A 23269-nucleotide genomic window follows, 5' to 3' on the forward strand; every position below is an offset into this window, starting at 1 on the left:
GCCATATGTATAGACACAGCATGTGTTCATGTGTCCTGGGTGAGCATTTTTCTAGAGCACCCACCTGTGGGCACTACACGTGTGCACTTACCATGTGCTCACGTGACTTCTCATAAGTTTACTCTGACTTCCTCGTGGACACCTACCCAACAAGGGCATCAGAAGACATGTAGCCCATCTGAACTTCTTGTCATAAGTTCAAGTTCTTGCATTTCCCCCTTCCTCATGTACTTCCTAGGTTTTGGGGGTGGCTTGGAAAGATAAGTTTAGTGGCCATTGTGTGGTCCATCTGTGGTAAGAAAAATCCCAGTTTTGGGGTAAGCCCGAGCCATGGCCAGTAGAATGACCTGCAGATTATAAGCAGGGTGCTGTAGCTGGGACAACTAGGGCTCCAATCCGGAATAGTCAAGTCCCCATGGTCCCCTCGGGGCCTCCATGATCCCAGGGACGCACCTGCATCTACAAAGAGCAGTGCGCGTTGGAGGAGTAAGCAGCATGGGAGGCTATTCCCGGATACCTCTCAGAGGGTGTGGGCTGGAGGAAGGCTTCCTGGGCCCGGGGCTCCGTGTCAACCCAGCCTGCCCTCTGGCCCGCCTCGGTGTGGCGTATCTCCATGGCTGAGTGTTGGAGTCCTTCCCTGGGAGTCTGTCTGCCAGAACATTCTGTCCATCAGTTCAGACATGAGTTTGGTATTTGGGCATGTGTATTTGAATCTCTGCCCTGTCCATGAGCAGCTGAGACCATTCCCTGACCCCAAGTGTCATAAAAGGGGTGCAACTAGAAAAGTCCCCGAGAGGCCAATTAGCAAGCTCATTGCTGGCTGGGCCAAGGCTCCTGAGCCTGCAGTAGTAGCCAGGGAGCCATGGAGGTAGGGAAAGTCCCTTGGCTGTGATGAAATAGATCCGGTAGTCAACTCCCTCTGAGATGGGGCCACTCACACAGGCAACCTACCCCCCTCCTTGCCAGCAGGCCTGAGGAAGGTTGGGGATGACTAAATGCGGCCACATCTGCCCTGGAGCTATGGGCCAGCCATCAGCCCAGAGCTCCTGTGTGCAGCAGGTCCCAGGCCGTGGGCAGACAGCTGAGCAGTAGCCTTGTTTCCCTCCAGGGACTGTCATGATTCCTCAGCTACACCCCTGGGAAAGAGCCACCCAAGAGACCCAGATCCTTTGTGTTGTGTGTTTTGTGCATGCATGTGGACGTGGGTGTTCCTTATGTATGTTGGTGTTTGTGAGTGAGCAGGTGCTCGTGTATCTGTGTGCCCATGTGTGTGGAGGTCAGAGGTCAACACTGGATGTCTTCCTCAGTTGCTCTCCATTTATTTATTTATTTTTATTTACTTAGGTTTTTTGAGGTAGGGTCTTACTCTAGCTCAGGCTGACCTGGAATTCATTATGTAGTCTCAGGGTGGCCTCGAACCCATGGCGATCTTCTTTCCTCTGCCTCTCGAGGGCTGGGATTAAAGGCGTGCGCCACCACACCCGGCGCTCTCCACTTTTTTGTTTGTTTGAGACAGGGTCCGTCCCTGAACCTAGAGCTCAATGATCAACCACCTAGCTAGCCACTGAGTTCCAGGGAGTTACTGTCTTTGCCTCCTGAGAGCTGGTTTTGCAGGTGCACGCCACCGTACCTGTGCTGCTGGGGATCAACTTCGGGTTCTCAGACTTGCACAAACGGTTCTTTTACCCAGTGAGCCATATCTCCAGCCCCTGGATCCTCCTCTTGACAACCATTCAAAGGAAGCAAGGAAGCTGAGAACCCAGGAGTCCTGGGACTGGAAGACTATCTCCTAGCTAGGGCTGTATCCCCATGGAGGGAAGCCTGCAGTCATTCACGAGGAAGACCTCCCAGGAACCAGCACCCACAGGACTCCCGGAGCCTTTGTCAGTAGCATACAGCCAAGTTCTGGGCCAAGTTCAGAAGTTCATCATGTTCAACCACAGCCCTGATTGTCCCAAAAGAAGTGACATTTGGTTTGACCCAGCATGTACTGCCCTCTCAGGAGAACCAGCTTTCCCACGGTGCTGAGTGCGGGATGCCACAGTTGTCTCCTGAGAGACACCCGTGGTCCTCTCAGGTTAGATCACAAACACAGGCTCCCCATTGCCCTTGAACCCTTGGCTTAACCTCTGACCTCCCTTGGGCTGATGCTCAGAATGGGATAAAAATATCACCTCTCTGGGACTTCCTGGAGACTGAGCAAAGTGACATCTAGGAAGCATCTGACACCAGCAGCATGAGGTAGGGAGATAATGATGGCCATGTAACAGTGACAGCCACCACCCTGACTTTATGACTACTGTGACAGGCCAGCTCAGGGCCCTGTCATCACCAGCCAGAGGATAGGTTATGGGAGGTGTGTTTGTGGCATTTATTGCGGTGACTAGCATTATTCCTCAATGTGTGTGGCGACCTCGGTGGCTTGCTCAGGGCTCTCCTGGCTATGACTGTCCAAAAGGAGCTTGAACAGGAAGAGGAACCACATTTATTGAGCACCTACTGTGTGCCAGGCCCAGCCACCTTTTGAAGTGGCCCCTTAGTCCATGGCCTGGTATTTGGATACATTAGCTGCCCACCACATGGCTATGGTTCCTGCCTCATAGAAGGAATGACAAGGAGTCACACTGGCCTCACGGAGATACCTGAATGACAATGACACTGTGCTAAGGCTACAAAACCAGCACTTAGAATCCTGGTCCAAGGCAAGTCTACCTATCAGAGTCAGAGCTGGAGTCAAATATGAGGCTCTCTGATTCATGGACAGTGTCATTTGGGCTAAAAGCCTGTGTCACAATTCTCATGTCTGAAGGAATGACATTTAAAGTTATCCTCCTGCCTCCCCTTGCACACACTTACACACACACAAGGAAATGCCTTTAGTCACTGATCCATCTCCAGATTTGACAGCTTAGGAGCGAATTGTTTTCAGGATGAAAATGGAAGCATTTCCAGTCTCCTATTGACTTCAGAAGGAAGACTGAGACCCCTTCTCAATCAGTAAATACTCTCTTCTCTCCAGGTATCTGGTGGCAAAGTCACCGATAAGCTATCATCTTTCACAACTGCTGATTTTGGTCTTGGTCAGTCACTTGTAAATAAAAGTGTGTTTTCTTGCCGCCCTGATAATGAGCTATGTGTTTGATTCTTTTACTCTTTTTTTTAAATGCAGGTATGGGTGTACGCATGTGTGTGTATGTATGTGTGTGTGGATGTGTGCGTGGGTATATATGTGAGTGTGTGTACGTGCATGTGGGTGCATGTGTGTGTACATGTGTGTATGTGGGGGGTGTATGTATGAATGTGTGTACATGCATGTGGATACATGTGAGTGTAGGTGTAAGTACATGTGTGTATGTGGGGTGTACATGTGTGTGTATGTATGCACATGTGTGGGTATGTGTTTGGGGGTATATTGTTGGGGTGTATGGGTGTGTACATGTGTATGTGTGTGGGGTGTACATGTGAGTGTGCATGTGTGTATGTGCATGTGTATGTACATGTGTGTATATGTGTGGGTGTATTGTGTGTGTACATGTGTATGGACACGTGTGTAGGTGTAAATGTGTGTGTACATGTGTGTGTACCTCTGTTGGGGTCTATGCATGTGTACATGTAGGTGTAAGTGTGTGGGGTGGATGCGTGTACATGTAGGTGTACACGTGTGGATATGTGTGTGAGTGTACATGTGTGTGCACACATGAGGAGGCTGTAGGACAGCCTCAGGGCTGTTCCTCGGGGACCAGCTATCTGCTCTTGAGACGTGTCTTCTCAGTGGCCTGGAGCTTATAGCTTAGATTAGACTGGCTGCCGGAAAATCCCACGGATCCCCAGTCTCCGGCCCTGCAGAGCTGGGATTGCAAGTGTGTGCCAGTACAGCCGGACGGGCACGGGGCACTAGGGCTGGATCGCAGCTCGTCATGCTTCTGCTTCATGCGCGGCCTGTACTTTACCCACTGAATTGTCTCCTCAGCGCCAAATTCACTGGCTCTTCTGAGACACACAGTAAGTGCTTTTCGGATATATGCTATTTGAAGAAGGTAGACCATTGGCTTCAACGTCACCCAGGTGTTCCCACTAACTAGGTGACGTGGGGCAGGCAGAAAAACTCTGTCTTCTCCCAAACGAGACCCTGGCAGAGCTGTGGGCATGTTGGGGATGGGCGGGTTTCTGTATCCGGTAGAGCTTAGCAAAGGCCAGTTGTGACCTGTCCTTCTCTGTTTGAGACCAAGCTGACCGCTGTCAACAGATGGGATTCCTGCGCGGCACGGCATGGGTTGGTGGGAGCAGAGAACAACCGGGCCCCCGGGTGCTGGGAGCTGCCTCACATGACCCCGACTGAAGCACCGGCCCAGCACCTAGCGTCCCGCAGCGGCCCTTGACAGTGCGCCTGAAGCAATCGGGGACTCCACGCTGTCTCTTCTGGGAGTTAGAAACAGCGACAGCCCCTTCTTCCTGTAAGTGGATCATCGCATGTGCGTGACACCTGATAAGTGACCACAGCACAGTAGGGGAGGCGTCCACGTGTGGGAGAGCCTTGCACAGCAGCCCTGGGACAGACGGGTTAGGGACAGAGCAACTCTTCTGAGGCCAGGAGAGGAGAAAAGGCCCTAGTGGGACCAGAGAGACGTCATGTGGCCTCACAGCTTGAGCTTTGGCCCCTAACTCATGAGTCTCTTAATGCACCATGGGCCCAAAGAGGCCGAGCCTGTTGCACTCCTGTCTCAGCAGCGTGCAGTTTCCACCCATGCAACAAGAGCCAGGAGCTGGCCCTTTAAGCCTCAGGGGGTAGGAAGCCTGCCCGATGGTGCAATCGGTCCCTGAAGCGGGGCATTACCGCTGCAGTCAGGAATGTCTTCTGGGAGGGTTGAATGCCTGCTGATGGACACATGGGCTTGATTTCCCAGGCTGTGCTGCTCCGTGCAGCCCCAGGGAGGCAGTGCACGGGGGAACAGAGAGGGGTCCAGAGGGACCTGGGTGGGTAAGAAACCTGCACCAGAAATGCCTTTTCCTGTGCCACGATCAGGATCTCAGAGTACCCAGAAGGAGCCGATGGCTCAGTGGATCAGGTGCTCTTCAGGTAAACATGAGGGCCCAGGTTCAAATTGCCAGAACCCACATATAGCCAGAGACAGCAGCATGGGTGTCTGTAAGTCCAGTGCACCTACAGTGAGATGGGAGGTAGAGGCAGGAGACTCTCCTAGAAGCTTGTGGCCACAAGCAAGAGATCTAGCTTCGAATAAGGTGAAAGGCAAGGACCAAGCCCCAGCATCTACGTGCACACTATGACACTTGTGCACCCCCACTCACACAAACATGTACGTTTACATATATGCACATACCAAGGAAAAGTAAACCTATTAGCTAACATACCCATTTCACAGGGGAGAGAGCAGCCCAAGAGAGGTTAAGGAACCTGACTCTTGGGCTAGTCAAAGAACAAAGAGGGCTGGGAAGACAGACCAGTTGGTAAAGCGCTTGCCTCCCAGGCATAAGGACCCGAGTTTGAGCTGTAACATTCATGTGAAAATACCAGGCATAGTGGCTTGAGGCTGCAATACCAGTGCTGGGAGCGTGCAGAAACAGCAGGGTCCCTGGACTCACTGGCCAGCCGGTCTAGACTGATTGGTGAGTTCCAGACCAATGAGAGACTGTCTCAAAAAGAGGTGAATGCGGGCAGGGCGTGGTGGCGCACGCCTTTCATCCCAGCACTTGGGAGGCAGAGGTAGGAGGATCGCTGTGAGTTCGTGAGTTCGAGGCCATGAGCTCAAGGCCACTCTGAGACTACAAAGTGAATTCCAGGTCAGCCTGGACTAGAGTGAAACCCTGCCTTGAAAAACAAAACAAAACAAAAAAAAGAGTTGAATGGTGTTCTGAGTAATGGTATCCAATATTGTCCCGTGGGTCTCCACATGTATGTGCACACGTATGTGCATACACTCCCACATGCACACTCACATACAGCCTCCATGACCAGGCATGGAGGGGTTCCTTGATTTCCATTCTGCTAGGACCTAAGGGTGACACTCCCCCCGTCCCTCTATGCTCTTTGAGAGAAGAGGACAGAGCCACAGCCTGCTGTCTGCAGTTAAAGGTTGCATCTGAGTTAGCCACTGAGGGAGGAAGCCTCCAGCTCCACTCCCAGAGATGGCAGACCCTGCTGGGCACATGCCACCTGCTGCATCCAAAGCTGGCAGAGGACCAGATATCCTCTGATTCCCCGGTGGCTCTGTGACATACCACACCTTCCCCAGGGGAGACTCGGACCTGCTTTAGCTGGCCCAAACAAAGGAGGAATCCTAATGTTTGGTTCACTCACAATGTAGCCACACAATGCCATCTGTTCTGTTTGCTCTGTGACGAGCCACTGCCCCTTGTTAGCATGGGACGAGTTGAGTTGGGTCACCGCAGTGACCACTGGCTGGGAGTCAGGAGACCTGGGCCATGCCTGCATATCTTGAGGGTTTCTGTTGGTCTGGTCAGCACTGTCTATGGGACAAAGAACAGCATTCCCCAATATACATTTCAGGTATACTGGCTGATCAATTAGCCCAATGACCCTCCTGTGTGTGCCTCCTGCAGTACTGGGGTTATACATATGCCTGGCCATGCCCAGCAGTGTGTGTGAGTGCTCAGGATCGAACTCAGCCCCTCACACTGTGCAACAAGCCCTCTTTCCTACAGAGCCATCTCCTCTGCCCCCATAATACATTTCAAAGGGAGGATTTGTTGGTCACCATAAATGAGTGAAGCCTGACTGCCACGTAGACTTCAGGTACAGATTGATCCAGCAACAGGGTGGAGGAGACTTTCCCAGACTGTGTGGAGCAGCTGGGAGGGAAAAGGGTGGAGTTGGGTGGAGAAAAGGCAAAAATTCTGCACTGGGGTTTCGGAGAAGTGACTCACTCTTCCTGACTCTATTTTTTCATTTACCAAAGGAGAAGATTCTATTTTAGTTTTTGATACAAGGTCTCATGTAGTCCAGGTTGACCTTAAACTCACTATGTGGCTGAGGATGACCTTAAACTTCTGATCCTCCTACCTCCACCTCCTGAGGGCTAGCATTACAAGCGTGTACCACTAACCCAAGTTTACGCAGTGCTGGAGACAGGGCCAGCCATACACCCACTGAACTGCCCAGCCTGAATAAAAAAAGGGAGGATTTGTTTCAAATTTGATTCCAAATGATTTTCGGAACCACAGACAATCCTCTTTATCTTCTGAAATATGTCCCTGGGTTTGTAAAATGAACTAAAGTTTGGCCTGTGTCATCTGGGGAGAAGGAACTTTCTGGTAAAACCATGAAGCCAGATCTTTGTTAGTCAACAAGCACTCATTGACTTCTGGCCCTGCACCTGCTCATATGCTCCCACAGGCTGGGAGCTTGGCATTCAGCCAGAGTGCCTACTGGGCACAGAGCAAATTAAACCCAACCAGGACATCTTCTAGCTGTGAAAATTCTGGTTGAAAAGTACCTGTGTGTTTCCTAACAATCTCTCTCCTCCGTGTGTGTGTGTGTGTGTGTGTGTGTGTGTGTGTGTGTTTGCACATGTGTGTACCTGCCTGTGGAGGCCAGAGAATAATGTCCAGTGTCATTCCTCAGAGACACCCTCCACTTTTTTTCTTTTTCTTTTCAAGACAGGGTGTCTCATTGGCTCGAAGCTTGCAAAGTAGGCTACCCTGGCTGGACAGTGAGGCAAGGGGCCTCCTTTGTTTGCCCCCCTCCCAGCCCAAGGGTGCCATCAGACCTGACATCGTGATGTGGGTGCTGGGGATCTGACTGGAACCCTTGTGGGAGGCAGTCAAGGTACCAACTGATCCATTTCCCCAGCTCTGGGATACTGGCAGAGCTGAGGCTGGAGCACATGGCCCACAAATACGAGGCTGCACTCTGCCCGCGGACACTCATCTCTAACCTTACGGTACATAATTCTCAAGGCTCTGTAAAAAATGCAAATGGGTTCCCCTACTTATTAAAGAGTAAGGGTCACTATAGCTGACCGTTCAGATATAACATTTCATACATAAAGCTTTTTCTTTTCTTCCAGTGTCTCTCAACTTATTATCATGTTTGCTTTTTACTTAATGCCAGTCTATGTAAATAAAATTATTTTAAGTGTTATTATCAGGAATTTAATTGTTCAATTTTCATATTATACTATGGAAGTTTTAAGTGCCGATGTAAGAACATTGAACTCCCATGCAGAACGACCAAGATGACACAATTCAGATTTCAGACCACAGTGTTCTCACCAGAGCCATGAAGACCACAGAATGCTAATGAAACAGCTTGCACAACACACCGTCCGCCCAGGGCTCCCTGATGGGAAAGGAAAGACGCAAAGGAAAAGGAACTCCAGGCGCCCCGTCTTTACCCTTCCTCCGTCGTCATCACTTCCAGCATAAGTGGCTGGTAATCTACGGGCGTCAGACAAGCAAGAACGCATAGGTTCCTTGGTCATTTGTGTTTCTGGGAATGCTGTATCTTTCTGCTCTGGAAGCAGGCTCTGGTTCAAGGGGGAAGGGTGGCCTTTGGGGCTGTTACTTAAACAGCCATTGGCATGACACTTTCTTCTTGTTCTCTGACTGTTGCTGACGTCTCCTGGGAGTTGTGAGATCCCAGCATTCCCAATGCCATGTGTGATCACAGTTCAGCTAGGCTCCCCTGCGGTCTTCATTGTCCCACCAGATTTCATGGACAGAGCTCCGGACCAGGGCTGGGAGATGGCTCAGTGGATGAAATGCTTGCCATGAAAGCATGAGGACATGAGTTCAAGCCCCCCAAACCCATGTAGTGTGGGCCTCTGTAATCTCAGCACACCCACAGCAAGGACAGCGGAGACAGAAGAATCGTCCTGAAGCTCTTGAGCTAGCTAGCCTGCGATTCAACCGTGAGCTGCAAGAGAGCCTGCCTCAGCAAGGTAGAACACTGTTGCAGTCAGGTGCGCATTGCTGGTAGAAACCACCCAACCAAGAGCAGCTTATGAGAAAAAGAAGTTTGTTTGGGCTTATAGGCTCGGGGGGAAGCTCCATGATGGCAGGGAGAAACGATGGCATGAGCAGAGGGTGGATATCACCCCCTGGCCTACAGAGGGTAGACAATAGGAACAAAACAGTGTGCCCAACACTGGCAAGGAGAAACTGGCTATGACACCCATAGGCCCATCCCCAACAATACACTCCCTCCAAGAGGCTTTAATTTCCAATTGCCATCAGCTGGGGAACCTAGCATTCAGAACACCTAAGTTTATGGGGGACACCTGAATCAAACTGCCACAAAGACCGACATTGAACTTGTCCTCTGAACACACACACACACACACACACACACACACACCATGGCATCTGCACTCAAAAACATGCATATACAAGAACTCAAAATCAGAGATAAAGCAATCATGAACTTCAAGTTCAAGCAGAGAATGAACCCAAGCTCAGGACCCTCCTGATGGGATTGGACAGCATGTCTGCCTGTGAGGCCTGCTCTGACTACACAGAGATGGATAAAGGGTACCTCGGACAGAGCGACTTTGGCAAAGATCTGAAGGCAAAATGCTCTGGAATAGCCAACGGAGACCGAACAGGACAGCCTGGTCACAAATGGGGTGTCTTGCTGCTGTGAGCACTGGGTCAGGAGGGGGCTTGTGACCCTGAATCCATCAACATCACCAGCCTTGGCCCTTTGACCTAAGCTACTAAAAGCCTATTCCCATTGCCTCTATGAGTCTGCGTCAGCTCCCCAGGGAGCCCTGCATCCCCTCTTCCAGACGGTATATGCTTGGCTATGAGGATTTGTTATTTGGGGTCAATGTGGAGTTGACCCTCCCTTAGTGCCTGGTATTAGCAAAGAATAAAACTCAAAACTGGGGAGGCAGAGAGGAGTGTACGTTGCTATGGGATTATATGTTTCATACAGTTTAAGTAAGATAGCTGACTGATCTGTGAAGTATCAGATTTTCATCTTTATTTTACTTTTGGGGGGGGTTTAGAAATAGGTTTTCATGTGAACCAGGCTATCTTTAAACTCACTGTGTAGCTAAAGATAGCCCTGAACCTCTGATCCTCCTGCCTCTACCTGTGGCGTGCTGGGATAGTAGGTATGTGCCACCACTTCCAGTTTATGCTGTGCTAAGCGTCAAACCCAGAACCTTGTGCATACTAGGCGAGTGCTCTACCACTGAGCGGTATCCCTGGACACCAAAGTTCTCTATTTAAAATGACCCAATCCTCCAGTTTTATTCTGTTGTGTGTGTGTGTCGGAGACAGAGAGCACACATGTGGAGACAAGGGGACAAAGCTAACTGCTGGATCATGCCTTCCACTTAGCATAAGGTAGGGTCTCTGTTTTTACCACCGCGAATGCCAGTCTGGCTGGCCTATAAGCTCCCGGGATTGTCTGGTTTTGCTTCTTATCTTGTTGTAAGAGGACTGGGATTGTAGGCATTCACCACTGCATGGGGCTTGATGTGGATTCTCAGGATCTGAACTCAGGTCATCAGGCTTGTGCAGCAAGCCCTTGGCCCACTGAGCCATCTCCTCAGTTCCTAGTCCTCCTGTTTCTCCCCATGGTGACCCCGAATTTCCTTTCTAGTACCCAAGGGAGCCGCACCTGCCTGAAGAGCTTGGCATCAGCAGGGCCCTTCCGCTTTGCACTACCTATGTGATGGGTGGTGTGGAAGTAATGAGCCCTGTGGGCTAAGAAGCCAAGTAGAAAGCAGAGAAGGAGAAATAGAGAGGGGAAACTTGTCAGGCAGGCGTGGTGGGGAGCGCCTTCAATCCCAGCACTTGACAGACAGAGGTGGGAGGATCACTGTGAGTTTGAGGCCGCCCTGAGACTACGTGATGAATTCTAGGACAGCATGGGCTAGAGCGAGACCCTATCTTGAAGAGAGAGAGAGAGAGAAAAAAAATCCACAACTTGTCAATCCCTAGTATCCTGTGGCTCTGAACCACTTTGACTCTCATGTTTAACTGTGGCTCCAGTGAGGCTAGTTGAACCACTGTGCTGTTGGCTCTGACTCTAGAACCATCTGAGAAGAAAGGCGAGGGCTTTTGGGTGAGTGGTTGCATGGATAGAGAATGAGCAGGGAGGTACAACCTTTACCCCATTACCTGCTGGCTTGGGTCTGCACGCCACTGAGAAATTGGCTAAAGATGGCCCCCATTCAGTGCTCAATGTTATTATGCAGAATAAACATTTAAATTTCTGGTGCATCCCTCCCCCACCACCCCCGGTTTCCCTCCAGATGTTTGGTGTGTTGTGGCTACCATAGTAAATAACTATGTCTCAAAGTCCAGTGAATGAGGCAAAAAGGCAGGGTGTACCATTTTGCCTGGCTCCTGGGTTAGAGACAAAGTAATGGGGTTCCTGTCCCTTGGGTGCTTGGACTGGGGGCAGCTCAGCATAGGCGGGTGCCTCGGGCTTCAAGATGCAGTGAGGAGCGTTCTGGGAAGACCAGCCCCCACCTGCCCGGGCTGTGGGAATTCACACCGCAGAACTGCAGGAAGGACCTGGGGGGGGGGGGTGCGGAGGGGGTGTGTGCGTGGGAATGTGCGGAGAGACAGTTGCGTGCCCTCGTGGCCCAAGGCTGGATTGGAGCAGGCAGAGGGAGGGCTGCGCTCTGGAACGCACTTGTCAGTCTCTCGTTCCAGATGTGAGCGCTGGCTGGAGGAGTCAGGCTGCCTGGCTGTGGAAAGCGACCAGCAGGCAGTGACATCACTGTCGAAACACAAGAGGGAAATTGACTCACCTCGCCTACTGAACGCCTTTTATGCCATAAGGCCCTGAGGCCAAACAAATTTACATGGGGATATGTTCCTCCGGTTGAGCAGCGAGCAGAGAAAGCTGCTTTTGGGTGGTTTTAGCTGCGAGATGAAACCTTCAACAGGAAAACAGGCTAAATTATTAAATGTTGTGTTAGGGGTGCTGGAAAGTTCTCTATTTGCCACCTGACTCTTAACAAAACCAGGCAAGGTGCAGGAAGGTCCTTTTCAGCGCTGAAGAGGCCGAGTCTGCTACAAGAAAGTGGTGGATGGGCTGGGGAGGCTGTTCAGGGTAAAGTGCTTGGCTCTTTGCTTCACAAGCATCAGTGTAGGAGTTTAGGTCCCCAGCAAACCACGCCAAACTGGAGGCACCAGAGTGAGCATCTGGAACTCTAGCTCATGTACGGCATGATGGGAGGCGACGACAGGAGAATCCGCAGAAACTAACAGCCCAGTAGACTAGTGGACACAGTAATAAACATTGAGAGGCCCTGCCTCAAAAAAAGTGGGAGGTCACTATTGACAACTGAGGCTGTCTCCAGACCTCCACAGTGTATCATGGCCTGTGCACACCTGCACTCACACCTGTGTGAACACACACGCATGCACGCACGCACAGTGACAGGCACTGTGAAAGGATATACCTAAAGGCAGACAGGACCTGGAGAATGCTCCCACCCCCAGCTGCCTTTATGAGGCCCATGTCCTGGCCTTCTTCTGAGGCTATACGCTGGCTTTAGTATCCCAGAGGTAGAATGATTTGAGATGTCACCTTTGAGACAGGGAGCTATACAGAGTGTCTGCTTATTTATGATGGACAGAGCCCCACAATGAAGCTCACAATGAGGGTGTCCTGGGTCAGAATCACTTCCTCACACACCCGGGCCTGTGGCCAGAGATAAATGTGAGCTGACCGCCTGCCTCAGGGGGATGCTGGCCAGCAGGTCCGAACCTTCAGTGACTTCAGCCTGACTGCCCTGAAGGAGGACCTGCCACCTTGCAGGGAGGAAACTGAGTCCCAAACGTACTTAGGCCTTACTTGAAGAACCATTACAGGAGCTGGGAAAATTGTAGCTCAGTCAATGAATTGCTTGTAGTGAAAGCACGAGGGACCTGAGTTTCAGTCTCGAGCACCCATGTTAAACTCTGGGTTTGATGGCACATACCTATAATCCCAGCCCTAGGGAGGCAAAGACCAGAGAATCACTAGAGCTGGCCACCTAGTCTAGCCAAAACAGTGAGCCGTAGGTTCAGTGAGAAATTCTCTCAAACAAAGAAGGTAGATAATGTCATAGTAATTTTCACAACCTTTTAATAAAAGTATACTTTTCATTTTTTCCCTCTTTATGAAAGTGAAAAGTGTAGAGCTTGAGGTAGGGCTCTTTCTCCTTATTTTAGTATTCATATGTCACAATGGCATTACACTTGTCTCTGTGTTACTTGTTTTTTTTGTCTCTTTGTTTTCATCCAAACAAATATCACATAAAAGAAGAAGCTGGGGAGATTACTCAGCATTTAAGGGCACTTGCTTGCAAAGCTTTTAGATTTGATTTCCTTTTACTTGCATGTCTGGAGATCTTTGTCAATGGCAAGAGGCCTCGGCATGCCTATACTTTCTCTCTCAAGTAAATAAATCAAAATACAGAAAACTAAGGTGGAGAGTGAGGAACATAGGCATCATTGACCTCTGACCTCCACGTACATGCAGCAGCACTTGCACACACACTTGTGCCCACACTCACATGAACATGAATACACTATGTATTCATCATACACACACACACACACACACACACACACACACAAAACCACTATAGAATGGGGTTCAGAACATAGTCTTGATCGTGTGTATGTGTGTGTTTGCAGGTGCACACAAGTGTTTGCCAGTGTAAATGCCAGGGGACAACCTTGGGTGCCATCCTTCAGGGGCTGTCCACCCTTTTCTGATGCAGGGTCTTTCACTGGCCTGGCACTCACCAATTAGGCTCCACTGGCTGGCCAACAAGCCCCCGGGGTCTGCTTGTTTCTACCTACCAGTGCCCGGATTATAAGCATGTGACACTATGTCTGGTTTATTTTGTTGTTGTTTGTTTTTATGGGTTGCTTTTTTGGGGGGGGAGGGTGGTTTTTCAAGGTAGGGTCTCACTCTAGCCCAGGCTGACCTTGGAATTCATTATGTAGTCTCAAGGTGGCCTCAAACTTGTAGTGATCCTCCTACCTCTGCCTCCTAAGTGCTGGGATCATGTCTTTTTTTTTAGTATTTTACTTCTATTTCTTTAGTTGAGAGAAAGATAGAGGAAAAAAGCAGACAGAAAGAGAGACAGAATGAGAATGGGTGCGCCAGGGCCTCCAGCTGTTGCAAATGGACTCCAAATGTATGTGCCACCTTGTGCATCTGGCTTATCTAGGTCCGGGGGAACTGAACCTGGGTCCTTTGGCCTTGCAGGCAAGCGTCTTTACTGCTAAGCCATCTCTCCAGCCCATGTCTGGTTTTTTTAAGTGTGGGTTCAGGAGATCAAACTCAGGTCCTCATGCTTCTGAGGAAAGCACTTTACCAATTGAGTTATCCTCGCCACCCCAGATCATAGTTGGTTTTGTTTGTTTGTTTGGGGGTTTTTTGGTGGGGGAGGGGTTCAACATAGGGTCTCACTCAGGCCCCAGCTGACCTGGAATTCACTATGTAGTCTCAGAGTGGCCTTGAACTCTCTGCGATCCTCCTACCTCTGCCTCCTGAGTGCGCCACCAGGCCTGGCTCCCAGATGATAGTACTTAGAGCTGCAATTAACACAAGCACACATCTACCTGCTAGCAAGGGGACATCCATTCACCCTTCCCCACTTGTTAAATGGGAGTGATCGTGGTAACGACCCTATATCAGGGCTTTGCTGTGAACATTGAGTCATGACACATGTTCCGTTTTAAAAAAAGAAAACTTTTTGCAAGCAGAGAGAGAGAAGAGAAACAGAGAATGAGTGTGCCAAGGCTTCCAGACACTGCAAATGAACCCCAGATGCATGTGCCACTTTGTGCATCTGACTTTTTGTGGGTCCTGGGGAATCAAACCCAGGTTATTAGGCTTTGCAGTCAAGTGCCTTAACTATTGAGCCATCTCTCCAGCTCTACATATTACTTTTATTTGGATCTTCACTATCCCCAAAAGCCCATGTGTTGAAGGCTCAGTCTCTTGCCTATGGTGGCACTGACAGGTGACAGGACTTTTAAGAGGTAGAGCCTAGAGGGGGGTGCCTTGGGTTATTGGTGTATTTTGCTTTGTTTTTGTTCTGGTTTTTGGTTATTGTTGTTTTGTTTTGTTTTTCTAGGTAGGATCTCACTCTAGCCCAGGCTGACCTGGAATTTACTATGTAGTCTGAGGATGGCTTTAAACTCATGGCAATTCTCCTACCTCTGCCTGTGGTGCTGGGATTAAAGTGGTATGCCACCATGTAGATCTCTAAGGAAGACTATGTGATTCTAATCCCTCCCACCCCCACCCTAACCCCAAGATAGGGTCTCACAGAGCCCAGGCTGGCATGGTAGTTAAGCATGGCCTTGACTGTGTATGAGGGTGCAATCCAGGGTTAGTGTATGCTAGACAAGCACACGATGAACTGAGCTATATCCCAGCCCCATTCCTTTCTGTCTTTGGCACTCTGGCTTATGATGGGCATGATGTTGGGCCTGCCATGAGCTCCCACCAAGATATGCTGCTTCACCACAGGTCCAAAGCAGTGGGGCCAGCCAGATATGGAGTCTAAAACTGAGCCAAAATCAATCTCTCTCTGTATAAGTGGGTTGTTTCAAACATTTTGTTAGGGTGACCAAAAGCTGGCAAACACACGTATTTAACTGGTGACTTTCTGAGAAATTAATTGCTGTTAAAGCCTTTCAGCTGATAATAAATTGTTCTCTGAGGCAGCCAGATATCTGAGCCCCATGCTCTGCCCTGTGACCCTTGGTCTGAGGACTTTGAGGGGTCAGGGCCTCTATTATTTACATTTTTTTGTCTTTGTTTTTCGTGGTAGGGCCTTGCTCTAGCCCAGACTGACCTTGAATTCACTACGTATTCTCAGGCTGATTTCGAACTCATGGTGCTCATCCTACCTCTGCCCAAGTGCTGAGATTAAAGGCGTGCACCACTGTGCCCAGTTTATTATTTATATTTCTTATTGCTGTGCCATAACAAATGATAAAAAGCAACTTAGGGCAGGAGCTATGTCTCAGGGGTTAAGGCACTTGCCTGCAGAGCCTGATGACCTGAGTTCAATTCCCCAGTACCCATGTAAAGCCCAGATGCACAGAGTGGCACCTGCATCTGGAGTCAGTTTGCATTCTCTCTGTCTACCCCTCTTCGATCTCTCTCTGCTTGTAAAATAAAATAAATCAAGACACTTTTTAATGTAACTTAGGAAGGAGAATTTATTCTGGCTCAGAGGGCTAGGGTACGGTCTACCACCGCAGCACCAGCGAGGAAGCCGGAGCGCGAAGCAGCTGGCTCCATTGCGCCTGCTCTCGGAAGCTGAGAGAAGTGCATGCTGGGGCTCAGCTCGCTTGCTCATTTTCATTCAGGACTCCAATCCATGGGGTGGCACCATCCACATCCAGGGTGAGTCTTCTCAGTTAAGACCTTCTGGAAACACCCTCACTGACACGCCCAGAGGTGTGTTTCCATGGTGATTTAGTCCAGTCTACCACATACCATCCCCCCGGGCAGCCAAGGAGGAGAATACATCTTTGGAATTCCACAGAGAGAATACGTGGAGATTTTGATGGCTAAGGGTTGTTGGAAGAAGAGAGGGGCGTATGTGACAAGGGCCGGGCACAGGACCAGGGTCTCAAGAACCACTGAAGTGATCATGTAATTGGCTACCTCAGTGACTGAAACTTCTGGGGTAACCACGCTTAGAGGGTCCATAGCCTGAACAAGGTCCCTCCAGCCGGCTGGCTCCAGGGAAGTGTGGCCAGAAGCAAGATATGTCTCCTTTGCAACAGAAATGCCAATGTGGGCAGGAGGCCTAGCTGGTGGTTGTCACAACTGCCCACAGGGACACTCCCCTGCTCATCATGCAGCCAGGCCCCCTAACTTGCTGATGGCATTCAGGAAGGAACAGAGGGAGAGCACAGGAAACTGATACTATCACTGTTGCCATGCTTCAGTAGGGAGACGGGAGCATGGATGGGATTCCACTGGATTAGATTAATGTGGTGTTTCCTACATCCAAATATCATAGAGGTATTCACATCAGAGTCTAAGATGGGCCGGCTTAGAGTAAGTGCCCAGCAAATGGTTCTCAGTGAAGGGCCTTGTTACAAATGGACTGATCTGGGATCACTAAGTCTCTCTCTCTCTCTCTCTCTCTCTCTCTCTGTCTCTGTCTCTCTCGATGCTTCTGATGAATATGGGGCCTTTGGAAGTGTGAAGTCACTGAGGGTTTTCAAAGAGTGAGTGAGGCTCCATCCAAATCCTGCCCTGTAGAGGCCTTTGGGAGACAAATTTTTAAGGATCCCCAGAGCCTGCAGAAACCCTTGGATTTCCTCTTTGGGATTGTATCCTCTGCCTTGGGGAGTCCTGATCCCACCTACACATGCTCAGCCTCAGCAAGCTCTATGCTTTGGGAAGATTCCCTTGTCTGTGTGTTTGTTGTTGTTTTTGTGTGCACATGTGAATGTGTGGAGCCCAGATGACAATCTTGGGTGTCATGCCTCAGGTACTATTCACCTTAGTTGAGACAGGGTCTCTTAATGGTCTGGAACTCACCAAGTAGGCTATGTTGGTGAGCCGTAGGTATCCACCTGTCTGCCTCCCCAGTACTGGGATTACCATGTAAGCTTCATAAAAAAAAAAAAAAGAAAGGGCATGGGCATGCTAGGGCCTCCTGCCATTAAAAAATGAACTCCAGATGCATGTGCCACTTTGTGCATCTGACTTTACTTGGATACTGGGAAATCACACCCAGGATGGTCAGGTATTTCAAACAAGTGCCTTTATCTGCTGAGTCATCTCCTGAGTCCCTCAGTTTTTCTTACATGAGTTCTGGAGATCAAACCCAGGTATTCATGCAAGGCAAACATTTTACCAGCCCTGTAGTATATTGTTGCTATTGTTGTTATTTATTTTTTGAAACAGGATCTCATGTGTCCCAGGCTAGGCTCGAACTTGCTAAGGATGACCTTAGCTCTGATCCTCTTGCTTCCTCCCTCCAAGTGCTAGAATTCCAGCTGGTTTATGCAGTATGGGGATCAAGACAGCAGGGCTTCATAAGTATCAAGCAATTGCTCTACCACCTGAGCCTCGCCTCAGCTCCAGAGTTATTTCTTCCGAATATGAACGGCTGCTCGTGGAGAATGGGGCGTTGTGCTTTAGAAGCAGCCCACATGCCGCCTGAATGAACCATTTGCTCTTCCCCCTTTTCAGAAGAGGAGACCAAGGCTGGGGCTTTGAGTAACCTGCTCAGAATCACCGAGCAGGAAGAGTGGAGACTGTCCAGCTCCCGCTCCTGTGTTATGTCCCACCTGCCCAAGCCAAGGCATGGCACTGGCAGTTGCTGTGTAGTACACAGAAGCCAGGTCCACTCCTGCGTGTGCTCAGGAACTGCAGCAGAGAAAGACAGAGGCTTTCGACCACTGAAACCTCTTGTCTCCATCTGTGTGAAGAATCCCTTAGGGATTACTGTCTCTTGGAGACAGTAGAAGCCATGTGTGTGTGGGGGGGGGGGGCTAAAGCTTCTAAGATGAGACCTTCGCTGATGATAAATCACATGAGACAATTGCATTCATAGCTCCTGGGAGTCATGCTTGGTGAATTTGCTCTGATTTCTTTGTTGTTGCCTGACAGGGATGTCTGATTAGGACATTGGTCTTTGGTACAACAAGCCACTGTACAGACACTGCATTGAGTTTGCATTATCTGGTACATTACAAATTACTTTCAATTGAGATGTTTTAATCCACTTTTTAGGGCCTGGAGAGATAGCTCAGTTAGAAAGGGCTTGTTTGCCCTACAAGCATGAGGACCTGAGTTTGAGCCTCAGAATCCATGTGGAAAATGAAAACCAGGCAGGGGAAATGGCTCAGAGAGAAAACTTCTTACTACACAATCATGAGGACCTGAGTTCACAACACCAGCATCCACGTAACAATGCCAGACGTGGCAGTGCACACCTGTAATTCCAGTACTGGGAGGCAGAGGCAGGAGGGTTCTCCAGGGCTGGCTATCTAGCTTACCCAGCCCAATCAGTAAACTCTGGTTCAGTGAGAGACCCTGGCTCAAAAAGTTAAGTACAGTGCCTTCAAGTAAGACACTTGACATCAGCTCTGGCCTCCACACTCATGCACATACACATGTACCCACACACATACAGACATACACATACACCACAGACATGCAAAGAAAGAAGGAAGGAAGGAAGGAAGGAAGGAAGGAAGGAAGGAAGGAAGGAAGGAAGGAAGGAAGAAAAAAGAGAGAGAGGAAGAACATAAAAAAGAGAGAGCTAAAGAAAGAAAAACAAAGAAAGAAAGAAAGAAAGAAAGAGAGAAAGAAAGAAAGAAAGAGCCATGTGTGGTAGTGCATTCTTGTAATCCCAGAACTGAGGAGTCAGAGAAAGGTTCTGCCTGGGGCTTGCTGACCAGTCAGTTTAGCCTACTTGGTGAGTTCCAGGCCAAAGACAAACTCTGTCTCAAAAAAGATGGTGCCTAGCCGGGCATGGTGGCACATGCCTTTAATCCCAGCACTTGGGAGGCAGAGGTAGAAGGATTGCCATGAGTTCGAGGCCACCCTGAGATGACAGAGTTAATTCCAGGTCAGCCTGGACCAGAGTGAGACCCTACCTTGAAAAAAAACCAAAAAAAAAAAAAAAAAGATAGTGCCTGAGGACACTTGAGGTTGTCCTCTGGCCTTCACATGAGTGTACACACACACAAAAAAAATGTCTGGCTGCAGAGATGGTTTAGTGGTAAAAGGTGCTTGTGTGCAAAGCTGACAGACTGGGGTTTGATTTCCCAATACCCACAGAAAGCCAGATGTATCTGGAATTCATTTGCAGTGGCAAATGTCCTTTCTCCCTCTCTCTCTCTCACACTCGCTCAATCTCTGAAAATAAAGAAATAAAACCTCCTGTTTATGTATTTATTTTTTTTGAAGGAGGGTCTTGCTCTAGCCCAAACTGACCTGGAATTCACTATGTTGTTTCAGGTTGGCTTTGAACTCATTACAATCCTCCTACTTTAGCCTCCTAAATGCTGGGATTAAAGGCATGTTCCATCAAACCAGGCAATAACAACATTAAAAAAAAAAAATCTGCTCTCCTACAATCTAAGATCCTAAATATATTCTAGGTGGAAACTGGTTACTCATCCCAAGCACAAGACCAGCTCTAGAGGTTTAAATTTTTTGTTTAAAATCCAGCATGTCATGGTGGAAGGCCCAACAGAGGAACACAATCTGAACCTTCTTATCTTCAACCCTGGGAAGCCCACACTCTGCAAAGAAGTCAGCTGGGGCCTGGGGACAAATTGACCTGGATGCCTGTCCTAGCCAGGTCACTTCATCACTGTGTGAACTTGGGCAAGAACAGTAATCCTCTCTCCCAGGCAAAACAGAACAACTAATTGAATTCTTTGGGGATTAAACAAGAGAATCCATGCAAAAGAGCTCATGTTACCCAGCTTTCTGTGACTGTAACAAATACGTGTAGTAACCCAATTATAAAGTGAAAAGGTGGGTTTCTATCACAGTTTAGAGGTTCCCATCCACAGTCAGGCCACTCAATGCTATTAATTCTGGGGGGGGGGGTCAACACATTGTAGTAGCAGTGTGTGGTGGAACAGAACCACTTACCTCATGGCTGGGCAGCAAAAGAGTGGAAGAGGAAGCAGCTGGGGTCCCCACTAGCCTCTTGGAGATCATACCCCTAGTGACCCCAAGACTTCCTACCTGTTTTTAAAAAAATTATTTATTTATTTGCAAGCAAAGAAAGAGAGAGAGAAGTGAGACAGAGAATGAGCATACTAGGGCCTTCAGTTGCTGCAAATGAACTCCAGTTGAATGTACCACTTTGTGCATCTGGCTTTACATGGGAGGGTACTGGGGAATCGAACTCCCATTGCTAGGTGTTGCAGGCAAGCGCCTTAACCGCTAAGGAATCTCTCCAGCACCCTTTCCTACCTCTTAAAGGTCCCACTACCTCCTGATAGTTCCTTCTTGAGGTCTAAGCCTCTCACACATGGGGGTCATTCAGCCCCAAACTATACAGTATGACCCAGAGGAGGCACAGGGAAACGGTTCTATGTGGCTGGCTCTTGACATTGCTGTACACTTGATGAATTTCTTGTCCCCAACCATAGGGAAAAGAGCACCAGGATTGGGCTGGGGAGACAGCTCAGTGGCTAAACCAGTTGCTATGCAGTTAGGAGGAAGGGAGTTTGGATCCCCAGCACCCACACACATGTGGGATGGGAGCTGCCGCCTGTTTGGAATCCCAGCACTCAGGAGGAGGAAACAGGGCTCCAGGGCAAGCTGGCTGGCTTGACTAGCTGAATTGGCAAGATTGCCTCAAATGAGAGACCCTGTGTCAGTAAATGAAGTGGAGAGGGATCAGAGAAGACAACCAACTCTGGCCATACACACACATGTACACACACATGCACACACATGCATGCACACTCATGTGCCCATTTGCCTATGGAAACACATATGAACAAAAAGACAACCAAGGCTTATCATTCACACGACAGGGAAGGATGAGGGCAAGGACAGGGGTTTTGGGGTCAACCAGACCTGATGCACACTCTACTATCAGTACAGTTCTTGGTGCCTCTGTTTTCTTCTCTTCAAAGAAAAGGGCCTCTTATTCTGTGCCTTCAAGATATGCCAATAGGAACTTATACCATTGTACAACGAGGTTTATGTTACATACATGGAAGACAAGCTGGTCCCCTTGCTGGAAGCACCAACCCAGGGCTTTCACCCGAGGCTCTACCATAGCCTTATGCATTCCCCACAGGCCAGGTCAGTTTATCTGGCATGCATGCCTCTGCATGCCACCTGATGCAGACAGGTACCACTGTAAAAAAGACACCAGGGTCTTTCTCAGGTGAATGAACTCATTTTCTTTCAGCCAGTGGATAGAAAGAAAGTAGGGGCTCTTTACTTAATTGTGTGTTTATGGTGTGTTCACATGCATGTGGGCACGTGTGTGTATGTGTGTGTGTACATGTGGGCCCATGTGTGTGGAGGCCTGGAGACTATGTCAAATGTCTCCCTCAGTTGCTTTCCATTGTATTCTCTAACAACAGGGATTGTTGTTGAACCTAGAGCTCAAACTAGCCAATAAGACCTGTGTCCACCTCCTCAGTGCCAGGATTACAGATGCGAGCCACCACACCCACCACTTTTCATAGGTGCTGGGTACTTGAACGCAATTCTCTCATGCTTGTGCAGCAAAATTTTACCCATTGAGTCACTTTCCCAGCCCCTAATAGAGATCTTTTTCTAAAAGATTTTATTTTTATTTATTTACTTGAGACAGAGGGGGAGAGTGAGAGTGAGAATGGGAACTCCAGGGCCTCTAGTCACTGCAAATGAACTCCAGATGCACGTGCCACCATGTGCATCTGGCTTACATGGGACCCAGAGAATCAAACCTGGGTCCTTAGGCTGCACAGGCATGGGCCTTAACCACTAAGCCATTTCTCCAGCCCAATAGAGGTTCTTATTCATGTAGCTAACAACATTAGAAATCTGGTCCTCAGACCAATTTAAGAGTTGTTTTAAGACACTGAGGAGGCTGGATGTAAGTTGGAGGGAGGCCGGGAGGAAGCCAGCCTCTGGCTCACCATAGCCCTAAGCGCATCCACCTACCTGCCCTCTCTGTCCCTTATGGATGAGTGGGGTGCTAGGGACATCACTAGGGGAGCCCTATCCCCTTTCCTTTGCAGGTCCTTTCTGATTTAGTCTGTGTAAAAAGTTTTATTTTTATTTTATTTTATTTTTATTTATTTGAGAGTGACAGATAGAGAGAAAGAGACAGAGAGAGAGAGAATTGGTGTGCCAGGGCCTCCAGCCACTGCAAACTAAATCCAGATGCATGCGCCCCCTTGTGCATCTGGCTAACGTGGGACCTGGGGAACCGAGCCTCGAACCGGGGTCCTTAGGCTTCACAGGCAAGCACTTAACAGCTAAGCCATCTCACCAGCCCTGTGTAACAAGTTTTAAAACTCAGTGCTTCCATGTGGTCTATTTCTCTCTCTCTCTCTCTCTCTCTCTCTCTCTCTGTGTGTGTGTGTGTGTGTGTGTGTGTGTTCATGTATGTGTGCAGGTACATATGTGTGTGAGTGTATTTTGAAGCTAGAGGATAACCTCAGGCATCGTCAAGTAAGCCCACCTGGCTGGCCAGAGAGCTTCTGGGTTTACTGGTGCACAGCTCCACACCTGGAGCTTGCATTCGGGTCCTCACACTGGTGAGGAAGCATTGCCCACCAAGCCATCTCCCAGCACCATCCAGCCTATTTCATG

Source organism: Jaculus jaculus, chromosome 5, assembly GCF_020740685.1.
Source record: "Jaculus jaculus isolate mJacJac1 chromosome 5, mJacJac1.mat.Y.cur, whole genome shotgun sequence".
Taxonomy (NCBI): Eukaryota; Metazoa; Chordata; class Mammalia; order Rodentia; family Dipodidae; genus Jaculus; species Jaculus jaculus.